We start from the raw sequence: 6,815 nt of genomic DNA, 5'->3' as shown, positions 1-6,815 counted from the left end.
GAGGGGGAGAAAGAGGGGAGAGAGGGGGGAGGGAGGGAGGATAGAGGAGGGGGGGCTGCATTGATGAAGTGGTGAATACTTGTCTGAGACGGAAACAAAATATACGGGGAATAGAGGAGTGGTATGGCATGGGGGCTGGGTTGGGGGGGGAGGTTTGAACAGGGCTGTTAGAGAGAGGGGGAAGGAGAAGAGTGTAGTGGGAATGAGAGAGACAGAGAGGGGGCAGGGGAGACAGGAAAAGGGTGAAACAGAAAATTCAAAAAATAGAAACATAGAGAGAGGGGGGAAGAAACAAGGAGGAGGACAAGAAGGAAAAAGAAGAATAGAACAAATTAGCAGAATGAGGGGAGGAGACGGAGGAGGATGAGGACAAGGACGAGGATGAGGGAAAAAATGACAAATTAGTAGGAGGACAAGGAGAAGAGGAAAAGTAAGCGAAGAATGAAGAGAAGGAGGAGGAGGAAGGGGAGGAAAAGGAGGAGGAGAAGGAGAAAGAGAAGGAGAAAGAGAAGGAGAAAGAGGGGAAAGAAGAGGAAGGGGATTTTAAAATCGTATTTCCACTTCCCAGTTGCAACTGCTTTTTGGTGTAAGTTTTCTGTAATTGCAATCAAATAACAATGAAATCGACCCGAAAAGGGTGCTTTGCGGAGTACATACTAAATCGAAGACTGAAAGCATAATGTATTAGTTGGGATCAATATTCTGTAATCGTACTAGTCCACAATCGCGGACAATCTTGCCCTGATATGGCATTCCGTATTAAATATTGCGACACCAGGAACAAACGTAGCATTCCCAATTTTTAAAACATTTATCTCCACTCAAGAATCGAACTCGAATCTCCTTCAAAGTGCCTAACCGTTACACAACTGACGCCGGTACCCAAAAAAATGACGTCACAATGTCATGTGACACGTAGTATCCTCCTGACCTGCCACTGACCACGACATCTGACCACGACATCTGAACACGACATCTGAACACGACAACTGACCTGCCACTGACCACAACATCCAGTATGTTTGGTTGTGGAGGGTTGGATCAGACTGAGCCAGAGTGGTAGCTTTTACAAGCCTATATGTGAGGCAGCGTAGTGGAATCAGGCTCTCGTCAAAATAATCAAAGTGAAGAAACTTGCTTTTTTATGTTGGTTTGTGATTTTTTATCAAATTTTTATTTTTTGGCTTAACACCTTTCATGCCCAATAAATAACTTATTTCTGTGTGTATTTTTCTGAAAAGCGTTGATTAAAGGCACAAAAATGTAAATTTTCAGTTACCACAGACTCTTAAGCTAAGGTAATAACTCATCTTTGGCGGCCATTTTCTCACTACTTTTACCCCAGAAAACAGGTGACCCCCACCTCCTTCCTTTTTTCGCAAATATCTCGACTTGTATTCAAGATAAATGGATATGTTTTTTTATCCAAATAAAGACAAGTGAATAAACTTTAAGATGATACCAATAACTCTACATGCCCAAAAACTGACGAGAGCCTGATTCCACCACGCTGCATCACATATATGGTGTAGCGGTTAGACGCCCCACCACCACATGAAGAAGACCTGGGATTGAATCCCGAGAGGATATAATTTTAAGCTACTATCTAGATTGTTTTGCTGGACGATGTTTCCCTCTCGACGGGTGAACGCCTCTTTCAACATTGTATAGCCATTAAAAGATGGTGCCTCCAAACTTAGTGTCCGCCTCTGATAGGACCAATCCAATCGAAACAACTGAAGTGTCCAAAAACACCTTTTTGGGGTTTGGAACCAGGGTCATCTGCACCACAGCCCACTTGATTCCAGCTGAGGTGACGACACGGTGTACAGTGTTTAATTGGTGAATGAAAATCCCATAGCACATTTCTGTTTGTTTCTATGGTGCGGTCAAAAATTCATGGCGCAAAATATTGTCCAATATTTCCTAAACTATCGAACAGAGACTCTCCAGCTTTTGCACAATGACTTGTATCAATTTGTATTAACAGATCAATAGTTGTGTAGCTGTATTCTAGAAAATTCTTTAATAAATACTAATTTAAAAAATCGAATTGCAGCTAGGGCAATGTCACTTTTAAAAGCAAATCTGTCACTGTTCTCTAATCCCGACATGATGCTTATTGAATGCATGTTTTAAGAACCTCTAGTGCAAAAAAGTATTCATTATAAAATAAATTTCTTGTAACAAGTTTTGCTACTAAAAGAGGCATTTGTGAGCTGTGACAAAGGCCATATGCGTATGCAAATTCTATGTGAGAAGCGGGAAGTGCTGTGAACAACTTTTCCGCGTGACGAAGATTTATAGTACTTTATAAGAATTTATGAACAAAAGCTTTTTATTCTAGCCTCATATGTTGTTGAAAAATATTATTAAATTTAGACAAATTGGTTCAAACTGCTGTTCAAAGTATCGGGACATTGATTAACCCGTTTAAGAAATATTTCAGGATAGGAAGCGCCACGAATTTCTGACTGCACTATAGCATTAATTATGCTCATAGACTGCGTACTGCCGCCATACTTCTTTCTCGTTTAAAACTTCGCTATGAAGCGTGTACAACATGGCTGCACCTGTCTAAATGAAGGGTAAGACCTCAGTTCGCTATCTCTGCCCTTCATTAACCTCAAATGAGGCGATCCATAGCTAACCGGAAATATGTCACAGTGCACAGTCTATGAAATTATAATACAAGTCTATGGTTTTCAGTTTTTACAAGGCCCTTGGATTTGTTGGATTTCACAGCGAGAAGTGGGGTTTTCCATTCCTTTGGTGCATTTCTGTGCACTTCGGTATTTGTGTTCGCAACAAATTATCGAAACGTACTTTTGATTGAAAAACAAAGACTGTCCTTTTGCAGAGAAACTATTGATGTTCCACATTATTGATAAGCATGTCGATAACGGTTGTTGTTGTTACTGCGATGACACTGCTCCTGGGCTCATCCCAAGGTGAGATGTATGGAGATACACGGAGTGGGTTCTGGGTTGAGATTTTTAGAGCTGAGATGCTCAGTCAAATAGACTCCATCGTGACAGCTGCAGTGATCTGCAAATTCTATACTTACTTACTGACGCTCTCCCAGTACCGTCAAGCACACAAGACAAAGTGTAGCCAACACCACGTTAGTCTGTCCCTGGCCGCTTCCTCTAGCTCTGTCCCATTCAGGCTTTATACAGAGTGCCCATTGAGGAATCGGTTGACTAAATAACCCGATTGCCAAACGAACGCCCGACTCGTCGCTAAAAACATAAAGAAATCCCCTTTACGCTCTCAATCTTGTCAGCAAACCGAAACGAATCGAACCGATCTTTCCAATGGGCACTGGGTATTAGGTCATAGTCTTTTACTCGATACTTGCTTGTCTTACTTGTCCACTGTGTTGGGGTCACTGCAGTCGGAACATGATAGTACTGCTATAGCTGGTGTACCACTTCTTTTTCCATTTGGTCTCTGATACTACTGATAGTGATAGGGCAGTTTTGTCTCTGGCATTCTCAAAACACGTCCCAAATATCTGCCTCTTCTCATTTTTTTTTTATGGTCGTGTTGACATAAGCGCAAAAGGCAGTAGTAAATTAAAGTCTGAAAATAAAGCACCAAAGGAGGTTTCTTATTAGTTCTTAGTACAAACTGACAAGTAGAAGTACACAATTATAGAAATGTATAGTATCAGGGAAATGTAAGAGGCGAATCTCACTGTATCTCCCGCATCCACCAGATTTGACCTGTTGTCAACTGGAAGATTGGCAAGGCGGGCTACTTTTGCAATTTTTATTGAACTTTTCAAAGTTTTCTTTTATTTCACAAGTAGCAAGACATGAAATCGCCCTTTTGCCTGTCAATCCCCTCCACCCCCACCCCACCCCCAACACTTATGCCGCCTTCTACTTCTAGTTCTATCATACATACTTAATTAATCCTGATGTGACTCGCTCACTAACATCTGACCTCCCAGGTCGCCAAGTAAAGTATGTGGGTTGCAGACGACGAAGTACGGGCAGCGACTCCTTCAGACTTCCGGTCAAGCCTCGTACGTCATCAGAGGTCAGCCGAGTGCAGGTCAAATACTGTGTGGAGAGATGTTGGGAGAGCAGACACAAGTTTGCCGGGCTGCAGGTACCGCTGTTAATTTCCTTCTTCACAGACGATAGTCGGGACTGCTCTGCCCTACTATAGGTCTAGTGTAGTCAAAAATGAGTGGTGCAACAATTTGTCAAATATTTCCTATAAACTATCGATCGAACACAGACTCTCCAGCTTTTGCACAATGACTTGTATCAATTTGTCTTAACAGATCAATATTTTTGTAAATATCTGTTAGCTGTGGTCTAGACAAATCCTTAATAAATAATTTTTAAAATCCAAGCTGGGCCAATATCACTTTTAAAAGCCATTCCGTCATGGGTTCTGTTTTTAATCGTGACACTATCTTTTTATTGAATTCATGTTTGAGACCCTATCTGGCAAAAAAACGTGTTCACTATAAAACTAATTTCTTGTAACAAGTTTTGCTACGAAAAAGTGTCATTGATGAGCTGTGACGAAGGCCAAATACGTATGTAAAATGTGTGTAAGAAGCGAGAAGCACTGTGAACAATCCTATTTTCTGCGTGACGGAGATTTATAGTATTTCAGACAAATTGATGAAGGAAATGTTTTTTTTATCTAGACTCAATTCTTGTGGAAAATATGATTAAGTTAAGACAAATTATTTATGCAAACTGCTGTGCAAAGTATGGATGGCATTAATTCACGTGTTAAAGAGATGTTTGAGAATAAGTTGCACCCTGAATTTTTGACCGCACTTTAACTTTACATCTGAGAGAAACACGACAACTCTATATTGTTTTTCTAATCTATTGCCGTGAACGATGCTCAATTTGTTTAACTTTGACAAAAATCAGGAGAGAGCATACGCTATTAGTGTAATTTTAGTGTAAGAGTGTTGTTGGGTAACTTTTGTTCCTTCTTTTCGTCCTTTAAATTAGATGATGTTCGTTTCTGTACTGACACTTTTTCAAATAAAACGCTGACACTGTTAACAAACGTCTGTGGTGTAGTGGTTAGGTCCTTCGCCATCACATGCATGGGACCCGAGTTCGTTTCCCGTGTTCTCGCCGTGTGTGAAGTCTATTGTAGGGACAAAGGTCTCTTATCTTTTGTGTTTTTGAGGACAGGAAAGCACACCAGCATCTGTTGTATACTGGTTAGGTGCTTTGCCAGTCATCGCACACAGAAGACTCGATTCTGATTCTCGCGAGATAATTTCTTATCGAGTATCTTGGTCATTGTAATGGATTGTTGTATCCCTCTCACTCAGCCTGGCTTGGCTCTTACAAGCAGAGACGAAACCAGCTTTCTGAATGATCTTAATCGCGTAGATAGGGGCGCAAAACGACTACGTCATACAAAGAGACGCTTATCGACACAACAATCGTCTTTTATTTAAAACCACACAAAAAATAGAAAGAGCAGATGGAAATAAGAGGAGTGGGATCTACCAGTAGCACCCTCCAACCGCACTCAAGGGAAGAGGTAGAAAGGGTGGGGTAAAATGAAGCCACAGTCAAAGATCTATTAACATAATGCGCTAATGGTTTAGCACTGAGGCACTGAGACTGAGAGCGACACAGAGATCGGAGAAACCCACTGTGGCAAAAATTAGCACAATTTGCGCGTTGTCTCTCGAGGAAGGAACCGGAACAGTCGTGACTTGCTCTTTCCTGCCAACAATGATTTACTTCAACCACAGAGGTGAGAGAACGGACAGAGAGAACATGTGACACAAAAATTGTACTGGAAGTAACATCTATTATCTATTTGTGGTGGCCGAATTTTGCTATTCCAAAGGCTTTTTAATGGCTTCATCTATCGACTTGCGTTTTTCGCCAAAAGATTCTTTAAAATATTCTCCAGATCATGACATCCTTCGTTTCTTTTCAGTTTTGAGAGTTTTGTTGCAAAAAGGTAAATTTTTTTATTTCGCCGATCATTTTTGTAGGCGACGCTTCTGTCTGCAATTTTAGAAAATCCGCCAGCTTTGTTTATTTCAAGTCGTACTTCCGTTCAATACCATCGCGCATTGTCGCGCAATACTGATCACTATTTTAAGTGTGCTACCCGTATAGATCTAGCCTAATGTTTTCTTGTTTTTATTAGGTGCTAAATTTGCCTGTGATCCTTTCGTTTGATGCCCATCATCACTTTTTCTGGACTCTTTAGTCAAATTCTTTTTCTTGCTACTGGGAACAACGTCAACAGGCCTTAGATTAGAATCTAGATCTAGGTCTAGATACCGCCTGACCATGCCGAAAAGAAAACGACGTTCTGCAGTTGGAACCCCTCGCTCTCTCAAAGGTCGAGGTAGTAGGCCAAGACTTTCAGTTGATGCTAATGTACCGATCATCCCTTTCATCGAAAGGGGGCCCAGCTAATATGTTCTATGCCAGATTACGGGTGGATTGTGATTTTTCATTGCAGTTTACTATTAGCTGTACAAAGATTCTTCTGCTATTATTTTGTTTGGGGTTGTTTGTTTTTGTGTATGTTTTGCGTATGTTTTTGTGTGTTTTTTGTTTTGTTTCATTTTTACTTATTTCGACGGGGGAGTGGGGGCAGTTAGACAAGAAATCACGTGTACATATATTATGACAAAATTGTTTTGTGTCGGTGACTTGTATATTGTTGTTGATTTCGAGGGTTTTATTTCGAGGGTTTTATTTTACTTACGACCTTAGAGCATGCATCAAAATAACAGTGAGTGTGTATCTAACTTACGATTAGTATTGTTTATATTGCTGCTCATTTATATT

At 40.7% G+C, this 6,815-nt stretch overlaps 1 protein-coding gene across 1 annotated transcript in view; it reads right to left on the bottom strand.

Moving 5' to 3' along the window:
* The window catches only part of LOC101858456 (ryanodine receptor), a gene marked incomplete at its 5' end in the record, with an annotated part of 102,762 nt that overhangs the window by 84,966 nt on the left and 10,981 nt on the right, over positions 1–6,815 (bottom strand).

Source organism: Aplysia californica, unplaced genomic scaffold (assembly GCF_000002075.1).
Source record: "Aplysia californica isolate F4 #8 unplaced genomic scaffold, AplCal3.0 scaffold01228, whole genome shotgun sequence".
NCBI classification, from domain to species: domain Eukaryota; kingdom Metazoa; phylum Mollusca; class Gastropoda; order Aplysiida; family Aplysiidae; genus Aplysia; species Aplysia californica.
Note: the sequence above shows the minus strand (reverse complement) of the source record. Positions and strands in the feature narration are given on the sequence as shown.